The sequence below is a fragment of the Equus quagga genome, chromosome 4 (assembly GCF_021613505.1).
Source record: "Equus quagga isolate Etosha38 chromosome 4, UCLA_HA_Equagga_1.0, whole genome shotgun sequence".
In the NCBI taxonomy this organism is placed as follows: Eukaryota; Metazoa; Chordata; class Mammalia; order Perissodactyla; family Equidae; genus Equus; species Equus quagga.
The window spans coordinates 59,439,798-59,462,118 of NC_060270.1; the positions used below are offsets into that span (position 1 = coordinate 59,439,798).

The 22,321-nt window shown below is 46.9% G+C and overlaps 1 protein-coding gene across 4 annotated transcripts in view; it reads right to left on the reverse strand.

Annotated features, from left to right (window-relative positions):
• KCNAB1 (potassium voltage-gated channel subfamily A regulatory beta subunit 1) overlaps window positions 1–22,321 on the reverse strand; it is a 363,447-nt gene that overhangs the window by 170,067 nt on the left and 171,059 nt on the right. The window lies entirely within an intron of this gene.

Consider the following 22,321-nt stretch of genomic DNA (forward strand, 5'->3'; position numbering starts at 1 on the left):
GAGCAGAGATGCTGGAGGAAAGGCAGACTGGGGAGGAGTGGAGATGCTGGAGGAAAGGCAGGCTGGGGGCAGCAGAGATGCTGGAGGAAAGGCAGGCTGGGGGTAGTGGAGATGCTGGAGGAAAGGCAGGCTGGGGGGGGAGCAGAGATGCTGGAGGAAAGGCAGACTGGGGAGGGGTGGAGATGCTAGAGGAAAGGCAGGCGGGGGGCAGGGGGGAGCAGAGATCAGGATTTTGGTTTTGGATGTGTAAAGTCTAAGATCCAAGCAGAGTTGCCAAGTAGGCAGTTGCATGTACAAATCTAGAGCCTGAGGGAGAAACTGAGGCTGGATACAATGATGTGAATATCTAATTACAAAATTTAGATTATCTTATGAATAATATGGTAATCTACTGTTTTCATTTTACAATGTATTGTGAACATTTTCTCATGTGGTTGAACAAAATTATATATATTTAAAATGAAAATCAATCAAACACGTAAGGTTAAGAACTACCCTAGAAAACCCCATTTGTTGTCTTGTTTAATCCTCACACAAACACCATGGTGTAGTTATTTCGATGCTCATTTGCAGATGAGGAAACAGGCTTCTGTGGAGTAAAGTGACTTGCTCAGGGTCATCACCAGCAAGTGGGAAGATAGGCTACAAACTGATTTTCTAGGGCTTTTTCTCCCAGACCACCATTGCTTCTAAGGTAACATTTCCACTTTCACTTGAACTATGACAAATCCACAGAAAGTTTATGGCAGTTAAGTGTCTGTTAAGTATCTCAGGATGTTCTCAAAAATAGAATCTATAATGGCACACTCTATGTATCGCATAACACGGTGCTGTGCAATTTCGACCTAATCTGATCATTTGCGGATGGCATAAATTTCACATAATGACGTACATACACCGTGGTCATCAGTTCCTCAGTGTTACATAAGCGCATCGTTCACTGTTATCCTGGTGGCCTTGCTCTTTTTTATCCTCTTGGATCCTGGCTGAAGGTCAGCGACTTTTCTAATCCCGAGGCACTAAGAGTCCGCTGATCTGAGCTGATGACCCGGAGGGAAATCAGTGCTTAGTCACAGGGCTTCACCTTTTGAAATCCCTTAAAAGCCCAGGGGCAATGGGTCATGGGAGAGGATGGGGAAGGTGTGGGGTCATTACAAACTCTTTTAGAGTCACGGAAGTTGGGCCTCTGATGTCCCTTCTGAGTCATTAGCCCGAGGCCTGTGACATCATAGGGTGCTGGAGAGGGCCCTGAGGAGAGGAGAAACAGGCAAAAACCAAGGCAGAGTTGTGAGTTCATACGGAACAGCGTATGAGCGAGCACTGGACGAATGCGTGTTTTTCTTCTGCAGTGCAGGGGGCCACGCTCATTTTTAATGCGCACCAACTGAACGAACCTGATTTCGAAAGGCGGTCTGCAGGCAACATGTTCTCCTCTTCAGGCTAGAAGATGCTACTGCTAGGCACATTCATATGAAATAAGCCCAAGATTTGTTTACTCAAAAATAAACATTTTTTTTGCCAAATCATACAAGGCATTTTCCCTTTTGAGCATTGTAGGATGTGCTGACCTTAAAAGGCTCCTATTTTACATAGAGCTTATGTAGTTCTTTGTTGATAAACTTTACTGAGTCCGTGGTCTAAAACAGAAATAACAAGTTCTACTGCTTCTCAAGGACTTTTCACTCACCAGTCTCCCTGAAACTGAACTAACTGAAAAACTGACTCATTTGATCCTCGTGGGAACCATGTTTCACTGAGGGGGAAGCTGAGCTGTGTTTTCCCGTCTGAGGCCAGAGGTGGGAAAGGGCTCCTGGCAGTCTGCCCCAGAGCCCTGCTCAAGCTCTCGCTCCAAAAAATGGAAAAAATCCCATCAGAGATAACTGATTGTAATCATTTCCACAGGCGTATGCAGTGTTTTCTAATTTGTGTGAAAACCTCTAGCCTTTCCCAAGGGACTCCCAAGGAAGTTACAGAGGTCCGAGCTGCTATAAGCTGTTTGTAGTGACCGGAGGTAACACGAGGGAGGGGAATGGAAGGGCATGGGGGGAGGTGAGAACACAAGGAGATGGGCCCCTCCTGTGGGCTCCAGGTCTGGGCTCTGGCTTTGGGCTCCTGCTCTGGTTTCTCTGCTGTCCTTCTCCCAGCAGGGTCCAGAGCACAGTTCTCTCTCTCCCTATCTCCTGCCTTCCCCAGCATGGCCCCCATAGGAGAAATGGCTTGTATTACTCTGGACAGCTGTTGGCTGATGAGGGACAGAAATGACCAACAAAAGTTAGGTCATGACCTTAGTTTTCTTGTTGTTGGTGGTTTGATTTAAGTGAAGGGATGATGTGGAATAATCAAGAAAAACTCTCAAGCCTCATTTTCTTTGTGGGTTTTTTTTTTTTTTTGATGAGGAAGATTGGCCCTGAGATAACATCTGTGCCAATTTTCCTCTATTTTATGTGGGACACCGCCACAGCATGGCTTGATGACTGGTGCTAGGTCCTTGCCTGGGATCCAAACCTGTGAACCCCAGGCCGCTGAAGCAGAGGGCACAAATTTAACCACTACGCCACCAGGCCAGCCCCTCTCAAGCCTCATTTTGCCAAAAGTTTTAAATTCATCCCCAAGGAGATTCATGGTGGCTCAAAGGATGAAAAGATTCATTGTTCTAAATCTGTGCTGTCTAGTATGGTAGCTATTAGCCACATGTGGCCGTTGCTCACTTGAAATGTAGCTAGTGCAACTAAGAAACTAAATTTTTAATATAATTTAATTTTAATTAATTTAAATTTAAAAACTGACACTCATTCAGGTTTTTGGTGTTTTTTTTTTTAAGAGTTTTAGCATCTGACCCTTTCTCCCTTTTCTGAGTCCATTAGGGCTGCTATAGCAAAAATACCTTAGACTAGATGGTTTAAACAACGAGCACTCATTTCTCACCGTTCTGGAGGCTGGGAAGTCCAAGATCAAGGTGTCAGCAGATTCGGTGTCTGGTGAGAGCTCTCTTCCTGGTTCATAGACAACCATCTTTTTGTTGGGTCCTCACAGGGCAGAAGGCGGGAGGGAGCTCTCTGGGACCTCTTTCATAAAAGCACTAGTCCTGTTCATGAGGGCTCCACCTTCAAGAACCAATCCCCTCCCAAAGGCCCCACCTTCATACTGAGGATTAGGTTTCAACAGGTGAATTTTGGAGGGGCACGAACATTCAGTCTATAGCATCTTCCACCTTCTCTCCTTTCATCATCCTTGAAGGTTCCTACATCCATGTTGTTCATAGGTGTAACACTGTCCCAGCACACATGGCTTCCTTCCCCCAACACTCCCCTGTTCCACTGTAACTCCCACGTGAGCTGAAGTGTCCATGGGATCTCAAACTCTGAAACTGCTTTCTCCCCCCGGCGCCTTTGCTCTGCCTCCTTATCCCAGTTAGCTCTACTCAGTGTCCTCACTCCTGCCTCTCGCTCTTCAGCTCCTCTCATATTTCATATTGTCTAATGTCTCCAGGCTGGTCATCTTCTCTTTCCATTGAAATATGAACTTTACAATCCCAGACTGAACTCATTATATTCACCCCCCAAGCTGCTGTCTTCTCTACTCACTAAAGGGCGCTTTGTCCACTAACCTGCCCTGCTGGAACCAGGATGCCACCTTGTCCTTCATACTTGTTTTAAGTATGTCTAGAACAACTTAGAAATGTGAATCAACTTTTTCAACTGTAAATTTTATGAAGCTAAATACAGATTAAGTATTTCTGATGGAAATTTAACACCCAAATTGAGTGTGTTTTAAGTTTAAAATACCAGATTTTGAAGATTTAGTTGTGAAAAAAAGAATGTAAAATATATCAAGAATTTTCATACTCATTACATATCAAAATGGTAATACTATGCATACAGTGGATTTAATGAAAGATATTATTAAATTAACTTTACCTGCTTTTTTTACATTTTTTTATGTGGCTACTAGAAAATTTTAAATTACATGTGTAGCTTCATTCTATTTCTATTGGAAAGGGCTGCTCTAAAACTTCCTATAATTTATTAATTAAAAGTATCAAACCATATTCTAAGCATGACACAGGTTTTGGTGATTTTTTAATAAGTGAAATTGCCGAAGAGAAAATAAGAATCTTGTACTACACACAATGCAGTCATTAGGTTGTGAAACACTGTCATACAGAAAGCAAGAAATGGAATTCTTGAGGGTCTCATAAAAATATTAATATTTCGCCATTTAGCCCAAATACTATGACTTCCTTTTCCACCTGTGTCTCCAATTGAAGTTCCCACTTAGTGTAGCCTGAGCCTCTTCTCAGACCAGCCAGAGGATCCGCTGTGGGAACTTTTAACACTTTTATGAAGAGGCAGCAAGCATCTATTCAAGCCTGGTAACAGAATCCAGAGTCTTCAGAACAAGCGTGGGGGGGAGGTGAGACAGGCGGGTGGGGGAACACACGCTCATGCGTGCATTCCTATTTCATGACTTCGGCCCTGGAGACTTTGTTTCTTCCACTTCACCATCCCAAATAAAACACCCACCACATCACAACACACCAGCGGCGTCCCGCCAACTGAGTGGGCAGTTCAACGAACCCTCTCTTGCTGCGACTGGGGAAGACAGAGCCAAGAAGATAGAGGCGTTCTTCCTAGGACCTCCTTCTGACACCACAGCCCCTCTGCTCCCACCCGCTCCTGTCTCTGTAGGGTTTCATCTGCTGGAAAGTCCAGAGACGTGTTGCTTTCTGAGCCCTCCTTTTCTAGGCGGGTAAAAGACACGTCTGCAGGCACTTGTGCAGCCAGGAAGGAGATTTATTTAGAACCCAGATGTGTACTCTGTGGGGCCAGGGATGATAAAGTCACACATTTGACTTAATTGCACATTTGACTTGTGCTGCACTGTGTTGCATTGTTTGCATGGAAAGCCCAGAGATAGGGAGCTCTGGGAGCTGCTTAATTTCTAACTTGAAAAATAGGAGCCTCTCGGGTTCACGGAAGGCAGTGAGTGAAAATCAGAAAGCTTGGGTTTCATTGGTGCCTGACTGCTGATGTCACCCAGCCCCCTGTGACTCTATTGTCCCAGCAGTAACGCGGATATCCCTGGCCCTTCCGAGGTTGAGGGGATATTATAAACAACTTTAAAGGAGTTCTGGAGGACACTACCGCTTTGAAAAGTGAAGGCAGAATTTGTTATTTTTTGTGGTCATCATTTTAGTCTTACCTGATGTGTTTCTTGTGGAAATTGGCTTCAAAGAGCAAAAAGTTTTCATGCTCATGCTCACTCCTTCTAAAAATGGTGCATTAAGTCAGGCTTCCATGTTTCCTTCCTCAGTGATCTCTAACTTAGGGGTCACATGTTCTCTAGTATGAAATACCAAGCATTTTCAAATAATAAAATAATAAGGTAATATCTGAGGCTCTGAGGGCTCAAAATCAAATCCCCCAAATGTGACTGTCCGTGAATATAAAGTAACATGTGCTTTATGCGGAATACTCCCCAAATGAATTTTAGTCGTGGAGCTCAATTTACCCCTTGACAAAATTAGCGGTTGAATTCTAAGTTTTGAGTTATGGGGTAAATATGATTTCGTTTAGTTTGATTTGGTTTTGTTTCCTTGGCCACGACTTTGCGGCAGTGTTTCAATTAACAAGGACCTTTCAGGGAGTCGGCGTACTCGGGGCTAGTTGTTTTCACAAGAAGGAGCTTTGAACGTGAATGAGGAGCTGGCCATGCAGAGTGGCCATCCCTGTCACCTCAGCCTCAGCGTCTGTCCGTGACCTACCTCCCAGGGGCTTCTGAGGGCCGTGCATTAACGACTGTGAGACTGAGTTAGAATCTAAAGACGCGGGTCTCATTTCAATGCTGGCAACTCATGTAAGTTAAAATAGTAGATTCTTTGGTGATATATCACGCATTCTGTATAAAATATTTAGATATTTCCAATCTGCATATGTTTCTTTGAAAATGATGGCACAAATGTGAATATAATCTTAAAAATCTTTAAACAAATTACACTTCAGGATCCATTTGTATCATATATTATTAATCTTTTGGAATGAAACATGAGTCCCTATAAATCAGATCTAACAGACACTAAAATATCAATCTCCTCATTTCAAATGCATTATCCCAAGGCGGCCAATTAGAAATGCCTTCGATCTTTCTCCCATCTGACAACATAAATGCATAATAACTTGTAGCCTAGATTCTTGAATGGAAATCTTTCATTTGGATGTTGTGTGTGAGCTAGTATTCTTCTTTTGCTGGTTGGAAATTTGAATACAAAACATATTGAGTCAAAGCAGATATGTCACAAGTTATAATGCCTTAGTTTTTCTGGAACTTAGTAGGGATGAATTGAGTGCTGAGTTGAATATTGAATGAGCCATCCATGTTCTCTCTTGGGGCTTCGTTCTAGCACTCCTTGGGTTCCTCACCTGCCTTCCTCGCTGCACCCTAAGAGTGACGGATGCTTTTATCTCAGTGTTCGGACCAGACGATTTCAGGCTTAAACGCTTTGAAAGACGTGACTGCGACAGCTCCGTGGTGGGCAGCCTCTAACACCCGCAGAGACCCCTGCCTCCCCGTACTCACGCCTTGTGGAATGCCCTCCCTCTGAGTGTGGGCTGGACCCAGGGATTCGCTTCTAACAAAGAGAACATGGTAAAAGTGATGGCATGCCACTTCCAAGCCTGGATTACACAGAGACCACAGCCTCCTGCTTCCCTCTCTGGCTCTCTTGCTTGCTCACTCTGATGGAAGCCGGCCTCAAGGTCGTGAGCTGCTCCACAGAGAGGGTCCTGTGGCCAGGAACGGAGGGAGGCCTCTGGCCAACAGCCAGCAAGGAACCGTCATATTGGGAGCCTGCCACCATCCTGTGAGGTAGTTTGGAAGTGGGTCTTCCCCCGGCCGAGCCCTGAGCTGACTGCTGCCCAGACCAGCACCTCGTCCGTCAGCTCATGACACACCCTGAGCTGGAGGAGCAGCTAAGCCACAGATGGATTCACCCTCCCCAGAAACTGTGAGATAAATGTGGTTTTAAGCAACTAGATTTTGGAGTAATTTGTTACACAGCAATAGAACCAACCAATTGACCTAGGACACTTCTCATAACAATGTATTCGCTTGTCTGTGAGCTGCCTGCGGCGAGGCGCTGGGTCTGGTTCACCCTGTGTGTCCGGCACCTAGCGTGCTGCCTGGCACAGGGCAGAAGCTCAGTCAATGTTTGTGAAAGGAGGGAAGGAAGAGAAGGAGGAAAGGACAGAGAGAGGGAGAGGAAGGGAAAAGGTAGGCTTCTGTGAAAGAAAGGAAACTCAAGCTGACAGAAAGCTGAGAATTAACAGCTGACCGCCTCAAGAATAGTCACTCAACTGACAGATTTTACCTCCACTTCTAATTAACTTTATATTTTGTGGATGGCTTAACAATTGCTGGGAGCAGAGTCTCCCCCTGGGTGTGTGCTGGAATAATCTCAGAGCTGCTGTCCAGCCGTGAGTGCAGGAGGCTGGACCGCCGTCCTAGACGGCTGGTGGCGAGCCCGGCGTGGGCGCCACCTCGGGCTGAGGAGCCCAGCCAGGCCATCCGCACAGGGCGGTCCGCAGCTGGGCCTGGTGCGCGCAGCCAGTCCGGCTCCGGGTCGTGAGGTGCCCGTGGGGAGTCCCTGCGGCAGGAGCCACTCCGGGAACAGGGCCGACAGCAGGAAGGGGCCAGCTGTTCCCAGGGGGCTGCCCAGGACCGGCCAAAGCCTCTCTCCTGTGTGGGGGCTGTGTCCTTTCCATGCTGCTCGCCTGGAGCCTGGGCGGCCCAGAGCTTCAAGGAACACGGAAGAGACCTGTGGAGTGTGACCCTGAGGGCAGAGCCTGGCTGAGGTGTGGGTGTTCCCGGGAGACTTGCTAAAGGGGAGACTGCCAGCAGCCGAAGGGGTTGTCCCAGTGTCTAGCGCGGTTCCTGCCACTAAAGTGTCAGCTACTGTAGAAAGGTCCACCCCGGGCTGAGGACGCGGGGCGATGAGCTCTGAGCTCCTTTTCAACTGTGTGCACGCGGTGTGGATGTGCTACTGTGACATTTGCTGAGGCGCCGTTCCCTTCCATTTGCTGCCTCCCCGACCACCTCTCCCCATGACCATCCCTTTCAGAAGCTGGCGCTGCAGTATTGATCTGCTCTGCGTGACCGCGACACCACAGAAAGCAGATGCCACCTTTGGAGAAGAGAAGGAACTCTGGGCATAAGTAACAGCTTTGGAAGAATCCGTGATGGAGCACAGTCTGTGTTCTCCCAGCCCGGGGACAGCAGCCTGCAGAGGGCAGGAGGCTGCTGGATGCTGACATGGGCTGACAGGAGCCCTCGGAGAGGTGTTGTGGGCAGGTCAGGGGGACAGTGAGTCTGAGGGCAGAAGTGTCCCCGGGGAGGCAGCAATGTCTCCCCAGCTCCAGTCCCCTGGGCCTCACTGAGGACCTGAGCTCAAACGGCTGGTAGGAAGCCTGGGCAGGGCAGCCTGAAGCAGCCCAGCGCACTGCAGGGAGCCACAGAAGGTGCCCTGGGCCCTGGAGAGAGCAGCAGATGCTGAGGGGGTCCCCGTGGTGGGACCTGTGCGGAAGGAGACACTGGCCCTGGCACTGCACCAGTCTCCTGGGACAGAGGCGCAGCCCCAGAAGGACAGGGAGAGACCCTGAATTGCCTGAGATTGTTTCACGCAGCCAGTGGAATGAGGGAAGAAATAAACAGAATCAAGCTCAGTTAGCGAGAAGTAAAGAACGTCGAGGTCTCGCACAGTTCGGTTGATGGGGCAAGGCTCTCAGACCGCCTCAGAGCCTTCCATTTGTCAGGAGGGCGCGTCAGAGGACTTAGGGAGTGAGGGGAGCTTCTGCCATAACCCCTGGCCCCCCACCTCCACGCAGGCTGGAAGAAATTCTCTGTGTGAGTCCAGAAGTTTGTACTCCCAGTTAAAGCCTAACTGAGGATTAAAAAGTACAAGGACACCAAGGAGCGGTGAGGAAGGGGATGGTGCGGAAGTGCTAAGGCAGAGAGCAGCGGAGCTGGATCAGCTGGCGGGTGCTGGGAGGCTGCAGGGAGCTGGCCGGCGTCCCTCCAACCCGTCTGCAGCGCCTCCGAGCCTCTTCCTGAGAAGCCCACACTCTCGCGGGACGCAGGACCTTCCTTCTCGTCACAGAGCTTCTGCTTGGCCCTGACTCTTCTGTTCCATGGGATTCCGTCTGATTTCCTTGCTTACTCAGGAAGCATGAGAAAAGCTCAGGGTTGCCAACTAGGAGAATAACAAAGGCATTGTTGTGTCTGCTCTGAGGTTTTTGAAAAACTTCAGAAGCTTTTCTTTCTTTTTGTTTTTAAAAATTTTATTTTTTCCTTTTTCTCCCCAAAGCCCCCCCCCCAGGTACATAGTTGTATATTCTTCGTTGTGGGTCCTTCTAGTTGTGGCATGTGGGACGCTGCCTCAGCGTGGTTTGATGAGCAGTGCCATGTCCGCGCCCAGGATTCGAACCAATGAAACACTGGGCCGCTTGCAGCAGAGTGCGCGAACTTAACCACTTGGCCACGGGGCCAGCCCCCAGAAGCTTTTCTTATGAGAGCTTGCGGGCTAGTTCAGGTTTTCATTTCCTTTCCATACTGCTTGATTAAGAACCCAGCTGTGTGCTGCCCAGTGGCTGAGCGGTCAAGTTTACGCACTCTGCTTTGGTGGCTCAGGGTTTCGAGGTTCGGATCCTGGGCTCGGACATGGCACCACTCATTGGGCCATGTTGAGGCCCCGTCCCACATGCCACAACTAGAAGGACCCACAGCTAAAATACACAGCTATGTACTGGGGGGATTTGGGGAGAAAAAGCAGGAAAAATAAAATCAACAAACCCTGTTGTGCCCCCACCCCACCATCTGTTAGCCTGTTTGTCTGAGTCCGTTGGTTCACCAGGCGCCTTCTTTGGCACACCGCACATGGACCACAGTGTTCCAACCGCCGTCCCACAGCCTGGTGAGGGCAAGGGCTGCGCCTGTCACCCCGTCCCCAGCACGCCCGAGTGCCAGGGACACGGCAGGTACCAGCAATTCTCTAATTCAGCCAGGCCTCCTTGAACACTTCAGTAGACTTGGTGACCCAGGGTCTCTGGCACTACACACGTCACATTCTCCTGGAAATTTTGGTAAATCAAAATGTGCGTCTCCATGGACTTATGTCTTAGCTTCTGAAGTGCTCTGGTTTCTGCTCGTCTCCAGGAGGCAATGGCAATGAGGCAACTCAGAATCCCAGTTTTCCTTACTCCACCTCTCAAGGAAAATGCTCTATAAGCAAAAATCTAAATGCACTAAGCATATTCCTTTCCCAAGAAGAATTCTTCCCCCTGAAGAAAATGACCTCTCTTAACTGATCTGTTTGATCAATTCAGCTTTTAATCTCATTTATTTAAAATTAAAAAATGAAACCACTTGCACTTGTGTTTACTCAGCAGTGAACCAAAGTTTAATTATCCTGACGTGGTCACTGTCCACCAAGGGTTTTCTGAATAAAATGATGGCAGACACAGGTAACGATAATATCAAAAATAACAAGATAAGCACCCAAATGTCAGTACATGTAAAAGAGAACATTTAGCTCTGCATTTGGGAAATAATTTGAAAAAGATGAACAAAATTCCAAGTGATCCTTGTCTTGAGCCGGGAAGAAACTTCAGAAATTCTTTTAGCCAAACCAACAGGGCTAAGTATACGTAGGAAATAATAGAAAGACCAAGAAATTATAGAGAGGAGAAAAGACCTCAGTAGGAAATGAAAACTAAGGAAGAAAGGCAAAGAGAAGAAGCTGGAGAATTTGCGGTACAAGAGGTGGGTAGAGGCTCCCCGACAGTCGCCTCGAGGCCACTGATGATCTTTTCCTCATGAGAAGGGACTCGTGAAACAAACAGGTGTTTAAACAGGGAACTTCTGTGACCTCCTGTGGCTTCTTAATGGGACTGTTGATGAGTTGGTGGTCCAGTGTGGTGCGGGACCAGAGACAGGGAGCGTAGTCTCTGTTGCAGTCCCACCATTGGCTAGAACGTGACAGGAACATACTGCTTCCAGATTTCTCTACTTTGTTTTTCTCCCACTTGCCCTAGATAACCTCACAAGGGCAAATTAGATAGTACCTCCACAAGTGACCACCATTTCTATTAGTCAACGTAGTATACTGAAGTGTTTAAGAGTTCAGGAGCTGTATAACCAAGCACAAAGTACTTAGCCACCCTGTGTCTCAGTTTCCTTATCTGTAAAATGGGAAAATAGCAGCTACCTCATAGGGTCATTGGGTTATTGTGAGGTTTAAATGAATGAGTAGATGTGAAGTGCTCAGAACAATGTCTGACCTATAGAGTGCTCAATACATGGAAGCAGTCATTATCACCATCGTTTTCACCATACCATCATCAATATCACCACCATTACCACCATACTGTGCAAATGCAAGGGCTGCAAACTCAAATGCTGCCTCCATGGGGCCAGGCAGGTAATGGAAATGAGACAAGCAGCAGGTATGCAATAGGGAGTGAAGGAGACTGGGATCATTTACAGAATGCATGCTCCTCCAGCATAAATAGTACAGTTTAAAAATTTAAATCACTCTGCATGCCAAAATGAAACAGATCTTAAGTCTGGATTCCTTCACATCAGATGTCACTTTATGACCTCTGGTGCGATCTAACCAACAACGTCTTTAGCAACATCCTTATAGTAAACACCACAATAAATTTTTTCTATGGTTTCTCATAACACGCTTTAGTATAGGCTGATATCATCATCTAGTAAAAGTCATTCTGCCTTCAGGGGGAGCATCATAACAGAGTCAGAGGCCTGGCTTGGTCCAGAGGAGGGTTTGGGAGGCTCCAGGGGAGTGGGAGGACTCTGTAAATACTAATTTTTAAGCTGAGCTTTTGAAAATGGAAAGACCCATCAAGGCTGGGTACCATGAAAGCAGCGCCTCCACCTTCACTCAGCGGAGGCCCCCATCTGGGTCTGTGCCTTGTAGGGAATCACATCCATTCCCATGGATTCAGTAACAGTATGGAATTGATGTTAATGACTCCCGCAGCTATTTCTTCAGACCACAGCACTGCTCTGACCTTCAGACACAAGTATGTAACTGCTTTATAGTTCTACTTATGCAGATTTCTCAAACCTCACATGTCCGAAATGGAACTCTTAATTTCTTCCCCCAAATGTTCCTGTATTCACGAAACGACACCACCATCCTCCCAATCACTCGGACCAGAAAGCAGAGAAGAGTCCTGTTTCTCAATCTCTCGTGCCCAATTCACCAGCAAGAATGTCAGTTCCAGTTCCAACATGTATCTCAACTCTAACCACTGCCCAGGATCTCTGTTGCCGCCACCCTAGTCTGATCGCCAGTCTCTAGCCTGGGCTTCTGCAGTAGCCCCTTGTGTTCCTGGCGTTTTGTCCCGCACCCTCCAAGCCATCCTCCCAAGCTAAGTTCTTTCCCAGCTCATGGCCTTTGTATATACTGTTCCCACTGTCTGGATGTTCTTCCATCCTCTCTTGACTGTCGCCTCATTTTTAGGTCTCAGCTTAAACGCCTCAGCTTCAAAAAGCATCCCCCGCACACTGCCCTGAGCCCCCTCTCAAAATCCGTCTCCTCTTGTGACTTTTCATCTCAATCCCTTGGGTTTTTGTTCTCTCTTTTGTAGCCCTTGTCACTGTCTACATTCTTTTATTCATGTGTTTATTTGTTTTGTTTGTTTGTGCTGTGAGGACAGGGGCCCTGAGTATCCTGGTCTGTTTTTCCAGTGTCCAGAACAGCATCAGCCTTTGGTGGAGAGATGGTCCCTATATATTTCCTGAATAAAAAATGGGTAAAGAAGGGACCGGAACCGTCCTCACTGATCCCATTGTTTCTGGTTTCGTTGACTCTGCCCTGTGATCCATCCTGCACACATTATGAGAATTTCCCCTGGAAACCTCACAGAAGCACCAAGTTAGTTAAAAGTATACAGAGCTATATGAAGTGTGAGCAAATTTAAAGGTCACTACTTTGAAGAGCTAGAGAATAATGTTTGGAAGAAAAATACCACTCAGCACTGATGGACAAGGTCTCTCAATTAATTACGTGAATCTATGAAAGAAATTGAAGGCTGGAAATTGCTGGATGCTGTAAGTGCTATTTTGACTAATCTTCTCACAGAGGCGATAAAATACATTTCTGTACGTAGTGTGCTAACTGGTGCATGAGATTTTTATAATATGAAACCAAACAAGCCCAATTCTATTGGTCCTCTAACTGTCCGATGGGTCAGTTTCTCATTTCTCACAAATCCCTGAAAGACAGAGGCATCTTCACAGACTTGTAAGGAGCCTGCAGAGGACTCAAGCCCAGGAAGATGCCCTTTTCCTCAAACAGCCAGCAACAGACAGTGCCCCAGCTCACCGCCAGGGCTGATTCCCAGGGGTTGAGACCTGCATTTTCGGCTGAGTTAGATGTGACTAGAGGTCTCATTTCTCCCAGTGTTACTTCAGTGTGGGCCCTGCTGCTCCTGTCTCCACACCTTCCTTTGTCACATTCCAAGGATCAGATGGCGCTTTTTACCTGGTACTTGAGGCTAAACTTCTCTTGATTTTTCTTTGTCTTTTAGAGTTATTAAAATTTGTATCACTTTTTTTAACTTTATAGGTAAAGCATAAAGAAATACATGTTCCATATTCCAGGACTTTTTTTGCATCTTTACATATTTATGCACATAGACTTGGAATACTGATTATAAGAGATGTACTCTGAGAAGAAAATAATATAGTTTAGGTCCTTTTTCTTTCCCTGTCTTGACTGTCTCAGTAAGGGAGCTGGGTTATCCTCTCCCTCTATGACTCCACTCACAAATTTTAAGACAGTGGCATGCTGACAAGAACAGAACCAGGTGGGCAAGACGTCTGAAAACATCTGCTGAAAATTCCTCTGCTGAATTAATGTAAGAGCTATAACTGGAAAAAAAATATGTTTTCATAACACTAATCATCTTCTGCATTTTCCCTAGACTCCTTCTTATTTGACTGCTTAAGTTTTGATGATTATCATAGTTAGCATTGGATGATCACTTATTATAAAGATAATTTATATATATTATTTTGTTTAATCCTCACACCAGTGCTAAGGCTTATTATACTTGCTTTTTAGAAAAGAAAATTGATGCTTAGTAAGATTTCTCCAGAGTATAAAGAATTTAAGTCACGCCATCATAATTCGAACTGCGGTCTTGGTCAACTCCAGACACTGTCCCTTGGTCTCCAAGGCCCACTCTGCTGAGTGAAGGGCAGCTGTTCCTCATTTGTTTGGAGAGATGGTGTTCCTGCTCATTTATTCCTTCATAGACTTTAATGTGACCACAACTTGTCATGGACCACATATACATCAGCACTTCATACATTACCAAGTGCATTATTTTCTCTGAGCTTCTCTCCTACCACGTCAAAAATAATGAACTGTGGAGCTTAAACTGTAGTGGATTTGCTTTATTTCCCTTCAGGCGTCTGCTATAAGAGCTTTTTGCTAATAACTACTCCAGACCATATAATTAACTCTATGAACATGAAAAATTTATGTATGAGACTGTGACAGGCACAAATACATTGCCCTTAACTTGGGTAGAGTAAATACTTAATGTTCACTTATTTTAGCTTGCACTCTTCCCATTTCTTCCTTCAGAACAATGAGCTGGTTCCAAAAATTAGGCTTAACGAAATTGGGTTTGTTTTAATTCAGTTAGCTCTACGGTGAGATGCTGTTCAGGAGCACAGCATGACGTCCTCATCAATTTATTTTCCTTTCTCTTTTTATCTCTGTCTTTTCTCTTTTCCTTCCCTTCTTTCATATAGAGGCTGGAATCGATCATTATTGTTTTCTGTTTCCGGTTCAAACTAGGGTTGGGAGAGAATATTCCAATCCTTCTGAATCGGTTGGTAAAGAGTTCAGGCCTCAAGTTGTCCCCAAGCGCACCAACCACCACAGGCCCAGCTACGGCCCTGACCCTCTATCTGTCCCCTATCCAGCAACTAAACGGACAAGCCCTGCTCCAGCACAGGGCTGACGCCAACCCTGCTTCCAGCAGAGTCTGTTCCAGCCGAAGGGGATGATGCAAACAACTCTTCACATTTCCATTCCCTTGAGTCCAGGGATTTCAAACGGAACCTTCTCAAACTAAAACATTTTTGTTTTGTGGGTCACAATATATTGGAGATACCAAGCCACAAACCATAAATCTTTAAATTCAAGTTTTGTAATCTCAAATTCCAGGGTTCTTGAGTCTCAGGGAACTTGAGTTTTTCCTTGTGTTAAGATTACATCTGAACAAAGATAGGGTATTCTTTATTTTCAATTATACGATAAACTTAGAGAATTAAGAACTATAATAAAAAAGTAGTCAAATTAAAAGGCAACTTTAAAACAGATACATTTATTTCTGAAACATCAATCCATTTCTTTTTTTTTTCTTGAGGGAGATTAGACCTGAGTTGACATCTGTCACCAATCCTCCTCTTTTTGCTGAGGAAGACTGGCCCTGAGCTAACATCTGTGCTCATCTTTCTCTACTTTATATGTGGGACGCCTGCCACAGCATGGCTTGATAAGCGGTGTGAGGTCTCCACCGGGGATCCAAACTGGCGAACCCTGGGCTGCTGAAGCGGAACGTGAGAACTTCACCGCTGCACCACCAGGCAGGCCTCTTAATCCATTTCTTTAGCTTCAAAACAAACACTATTAATGTAGTGAGGAGTTTTTCCCTTATCACCAGGAAAAGGAGAATAAAAAGCCTTCTGAATCTGATTCACTGCCTGCTGAACACAGCATGCAATTAACGTACAAATGAATAAAACAAATTATGCTGTTTATTTGTTTGTATTTCTCACTCCAGAGAAGATTTTAGGCAGGTTATTGTTTATTACTGGGGAGAATGCCTAGGAACGATGTGTTTGAGTCTGTTCAGCCTGTTTAGAATGTGAGCTCTGGGAGGAAGGGGCCATATTTCGGGGGTGGGGGACATGCATATGCTAGTCGGTGCCCAAGAGGTAGGTTTTCCATTTTCACCTCGGAGGATGGAGAGTATTTGGGGGTGACCAGCAAAACAGGGCGGGAGAAGCAAAAATTCAGACCAAAGAAATCTTTTTGCTTAATATTCAAGAGCTGTGTGAACTTTATAGGTTATTTATCTTTCAATGAGCCATGGCACCCTCCCACGCCCCCTTAATTGACTCTGTCTGTTTCTGTCTCTTTCTTGAGCAGGTGTTGGGCATATCATGTTAGATGCAGACATGGTTGTCCTTCTGACTCAGTGGAATAATGGCATACCCTTCTGGTGGAGGGTGAGGCCCTTTGAAGGAGGGGGGAATTCTTATGATCAATCATCAAAGAGGCCAAGCCTCAGAACTCAGATAACTAACCTTGGACAGGAGAGAGCAGGGGCACCTCTCTGCTCTGGGTCTCCCCTCTGGGTCTAGAATTAGAGGGGAGCAGAGGGCCGGACCTGGGCATAGGACATGACGGGCTCTCAAAGCCTCAGAGCGTAAACATACAACCCAATCCTATTTAGTTGTATGCTAGTCTCTTGGTTTCTTTTTTCTTTATTTTTAGTTTTCATCTCTTAGCTAGTATTAGTGTAGTCCATGGACCAGATCAGAATCACCCAGAATCACCCCAGATGTACCCAAGCAGAATCTTTGGGATTGGGACTTTGTTATCTGATATGAAATGAGCCCTCTAACTTGAGATTGACTGCCCTGATCGTTAGTGAAGGCTTGTTTAAATATCCCCGTCTTCTCAGCTGTGCTGAGCAGATTTTAGGTACATCTGGGGTTACACACGTGGCAAAAATGTTAAGAGGGAGCACCAAGTGTCGAAGCCCCATGGGTAAGGGGGGAGCTGTCGATGGCAGCTAGCAGTAGTTTCTGGAGGAGAAAGCGGCTCTCGGCAGGGAGGGAGAGAGCGCAGCAGAGAAGAATCAGGGCCAGGAAGCTCAGTGGTCCTTTTCTAGGAGGTAAATTTCCCTCCTTTTCCAACCTTAGAGAACAGAGTTTGACTTTATTGAGGGAAATGGTCCTTTTCTTTACGATCCTAATATTATTTTGTGATTCGAATACGTGGCTCCTTTAAGAAGATAACCAGAGAAAGCCAAACTCAAGGTACACTGACACAGATCTCTCTAATAAAAAGAAGCTTCGGGTGGGTGTCTCTGGTCAAGATAAGCACCGATGAAAGAAGTGAAAGGAGGCAAGGAGCTGAGTTCCTCGGAAAGGGTTTCCTCAGGCCATTCTAGGAAGACGAGTCTGATCCACTGACCACCAACGATCAGGGGGATTCAAGACTGTTAGCAAATTATTGGGAAGGGAAGTAACAACGTGGTCTCTCAGCTGGGACATTAACTGTCAAAAAACATGGAGAAGAAGCTGAACATGTTGAAGGAGCTCACACTCCAGTAAGAAGAGGCAGTGGGCACTTTTCCACTTACAAGTTCTTCGTTTTCTTTGACTTGGTATTTCTTGATTTATATGTTTAAGCAAATTAGCCATTATGGTGCTACTACAAATAAGTAGCCTTTTTGTATAGTCACTGGTGATTTTCGCCTGGGCTTACTAAATTCCCCAAGCCTAACGATGCTGGTACCTGACCCCTGGTGCTTTTGATGCTGTCAGAACAGCATCGAAGTCAATCAGCCAAGGGAGCCCAGGAGGGAAGTTCTCAGGCAGAGGAAGAGCCAAATGGGGCCTTCCCAGAAGCCCCATATCCGCCTGCGAGCTGAGGACACCAAAAGCTCCCTGATCTGGGAGGTCAGTTCATTGAAGGAAGTTTCTCTGTAGCAGACAAGCTGGCTCTACACCCGCTCCTCTGACCTCAAGTCCCTGGGGAGACTTCATGGGGTTGTCATAAACTCTCTCATGCCGCCTCATCTGCTTATAGCCGTCATGTAGGGGATCCCTGGCCAGAAGCTGAGCTGTTCCAGGACCCATGCTCAGAGTGGGCCAGCAGCATCAGCATACCCGGGGAGCCATTAGGACTGCAGAATCTGGGGCCACTCCTCAGGCTACTGAATCAGAACCTGCATTTTAACAAGAATCCTTAGGTGATTCATGAAAGTTTAAGAAGCATTTGCCTAGGGTACAGAGAAGATGTTTCCAAGCTGTGGCAGTTAGAGAGCTCCGTACGTGGAGCCCATTTTATGCAGGAAGATCTAAGTTCACAGCCTGAAGGTAGAGACTGAATGAAGAGGGTGAGGTACGGGGAGGCTAACGCAACTCTCTAACAATGAAGGGGCCTGTGAAAATCAGGCTGCGTAGATGAGTTTTCTTCCTTAATGGTAGGTGAACTGCACTGGCCCAAATACTCAATGATTTATCTCTGGGAGAAGCACCTGCGTGTCTGCTGCCACGGCTCCCACGCGGGAGATCGGGAGGAGCGCCCCTTGCACACCTTGGGGTGTCGGGAACATCTGGAAGAGAACTGAGCCTGGAGGCTAAGGCCCCTGGACTCCTCCAGAAGTCCCTAGTAGTGTCAATCAGTCCCAGGGTCGCTTGGCCTGGTTGTTCATCAGAAACACCCGGGAGCTCTGGAGGCTCCAACCCCCCAGCCCCGCCTCAGACCAGTGAAACGGGAACCTCTGGGCACAGGGATCTGAGCAGAGGTGTTTTTAGAAAGCTCTCAGGTGTGTAGGTCAGGCTAACTAGGAACTGGGAAATGACCAGCGTGTCACAGAGACCACAGGGGCGAGGGGAGGCAGCATTTAGATGCGCTCCTGGGCAACCCCAGGGGACGGAGGTCTGCAGTGTAGAAACACTTAGAGCTGGGGAGACTGAGGCACAGCGCAGTACAGGCAGACATGGGGCTGTCCACGAGGAGACCTGCTGTGAACAGCTCAGCGTCTTCTGGCGCTTTCCCTTGGGTTGAGAGGATGGGCGATGCGGCTTACGGTCATCAGCTTTTCCAGCTGAACATTTTAATTCCTTTTGGGTCTCCCGAAACCTGAAGTTCAGTACCACCTGTGGTGTTGGCAGCGTAAAGGAAAAAAGAAATGTAGCTGTAGAAGGAAGTTCGGCTTCACCCGCATTCACACTTTCTGTGAATTCATGTGTTTGTTTGGAAAAGGGCACTATTGAGGGGCTCTCCAGGCATTCCAGGTGGTACCCCTAGAGACGTTGAGGGCAGCCGGGCTCAGCAGGGAGCATGGGGGACGTGGTGGGTCAGGGAGCAGCTGCCAGGGCAGCTTTGCTGTGGGTGTGGGACAGAACCTTCCTGACGCACTCGGTGGTGTTTTTCAGGTTGATGGTTGTGACCCACTAGTTTGTCATGAAATCTATTTTAAAGGTCACGTCCAGTATTTTTAAGCAGGATAAAATGGCACAGAATGGACTAGAATAGAAAACATCAGAGCCCAGCGTCCATCCCGCACGTAAGGACAATCACTGTTTTGTGAAACTGTTTCATGGTATGTGTGTATAAGTGTGTCTGCACTGGTTTACAAGGGAAAACGTATTTCCTTCTGTGGTTATGGTCAAAGCACTTGAGAACCACTGGATTACATTTCTTTGCAGCAGAATAAATCATACATTTTATTGGACACAGTCTGTGGGTGCAGCACTGTGTGGCATTGTGAGACAGGCCACCGGGAAGATGGGGCACAATCTCAGCCTGACAAAGCTTAGGGGATGTGTGGGCTTTGGGAACGACAAGCATAAGAGGAGTGAAGGTATGCCAGCATGTGAACTGGAGCTCAGCGCTGTGAGTCAAGCCTCGACTACAGGACAAATTCAAAGACGGTGTGGTCAAGGCAGTGAGAACTGAGCTTACCGCCATAGCTTACCCTTCGTGCCCACCCCAAACTTGGTCTGCGGTCTGATGGGTTTATGTGCCTGAAAAGAGCTTGACCCATTGTCTAGATCTCTTTTTTATTTTATGTTTCCTTCATTGAGAGTTGACAACTTTCTACCAGATTTCAACCCTATGCATTTTCCATGAATGTAGGTATGTTACTCTAAGAGAAACTAACCCAAGTATGTTAAATATATATCTATAAAAAAATAGCAACTTTACATTACAAAAGAAGTTTTGTATTCCTTGTACATTGTCGAGTCAATAAGTGCATTTCAAATGGTTAAAGGGTGGAAGGTCTCTTTTCATTGATTGCCATTTGATAAAATCAAGATTTCTCTAATTACTCACCTATATTTGGGATGGGGGAGTGTGAGGTATCGGGGGGGTCTAATACTCTCCATAAGAAACAGCAATGACAAAAGTGAGATATCCTACTAGTACGTGTCAGCAAAGTGCTGCTGCTATCTTGGCAGCAAAGATGGCCAATAAAAAGTAGCAATAAAGGTCTGGGCAGACACCCAAATTCTACACCTCATTTCCTTGCCTCACACGCACTGACCTGGCTTCTCAGCTGACATCATTGCAGCCTCACTGAGGATGCAGGTGGTAATTCTGCCTGCAGAGTCCCTCATTGGTTGTTTGTCTCTGATGGCCCTGTCGAGGTGGCAGGGAGGGCACACAGGCTGGCAATGGGAGGGAGGCACCTGCAACTCTCAGGAAAGGAGATTCCTGTAGAGAATGGCGGATTGTGGTGGTTTTCAAAGGCATCATATTCTGAAAGAGGGGTTATGCGGGTTTGGTGTCTAATAGAGCATTTTTTCTCCCTTTCAGAAGGAATTCTGAATCCCTGCTAAGAACTTCAGGGATTTTAGTCTTTTCGCTTATCCAGAACCAGTTGCCATCGGATTTTTCCTTTTACTTGAGCTGAATGCTTCTTGAGATGGACGTTTCCACTGGGCCCCAGTGAAGGATGGTGCGGAGTCATGCTGACTTCTGGGCAACAAGACATGTACAATTTTTCTGTCGATCCCTCAGAAATGCTTCTGTTTCTAATATTGAGAAATAATGCCTCCCCTAATTTCCGCTGGACACAAGCCATGATACTACACAGCACTTTAACTGCAGAAATTGTTTTTACATCCATAATCATACTTGATGTTTATGATAGCCTTGAGAGAAAAGCGGAGCAATACGACCTCCCATCACAGATGAGAGAACAGAGACAGAGACTGGAGAGGAGTTCCCCTCACCTTACTAGGGAGCGGAAGAGGCACGCCATGAACTAGCATCACTTCTTTTGAGGACCCCGAGCAGAGGGAGGACAGGCAGTCATGAAAGCAGGGGTGAGCCTCCTTATCCCCGGAGGGCCTGAGTTCCCTACCCTCTGCCGGACCCAGTCAGTCACAGGGTCCAAAGACAGGCAAACGCATCCACCCAGGGCCCCCGCCACTGGTTCTGGGACCCACAGTAGGACATGCTCAGGTGCCCGCCTGAGTAGATGGTCAGTAGACGAGGGGCACAGGTGTTTCTGTAGCTGAAATGGGCTGGCCTTGAGGCCGGATTGGAGTAGGCAGAGCTGAGAGGAGAGGCCACAGTGCCACAGGCCCTGCAGCCGCAGAGATGAAGCTCAATCCTGGCTCTGCCACTTGTTACCCGCGAGGCTTTGGGCAGACCGCATCACCTCTCCGAGCCTCAACTCTTCTTCTCAAACTGGGGTGAGAGTCACCATTCAGGGTTGTTGTGAAGATCAGAAATGTGCACATGGTAGGTGCTTAAATCATTGGGGGGAGGATGTTATTACTATTACCTTGGGCCCCAACTGGGGAACACTGCTCTTGGGATAAACCCTGTGGCTATAAACATTATTATGAGAGGTAAATAAGACAGTCCTTATATTCTAGGATGTTAAAAAAGAGCGGTTATGGAGCAAAACATTCTTAAATATTTGCCAAAATAGAGATGACCCATGCAGATACCTGGGCTATGGTATTGAGGCCCACTCTCCATGGGCAAAGCTTACGGTCATTGAGGGTAGACCAGCCCGCCTGGGCCATCACAGCCCTGCACTTCAAGCCTGAGCAAGGTTCCGCCCCCTTTCCCACCTGAGCTGCCTCCCTGCCCCTCAGCATGCCTCCTGCGGGGAATAATTTTCCCCTTCTGGGAGTTCTCCGTATTTTGATTACATCTTCTCGGAGGCATGTGTTACAAGTTTTGATGCTGTGGTGGTGGCGCCACAGTCAGGCGACTCAGGAGTGTCCGACCCTGCCCGCGGCACGGCCCGTTCATCCCATGACGCCATGAGGGGCCAAGGAGATCGAAGATCAGGACGAGGCCTCACTGCAATGACAGCAAGCAGACTGCTCGCTCCACTGCTAGCAGGGGATTCGCTGGCAGTCCCAGAGCAGAATCCTGGGGACAAGGACAGAGATCGAAAGGGTCTGCTTTCTCCTCCTTAAGTTAACCTCAAAATTTGCCACACTCTGGAAGGCTTAAAGA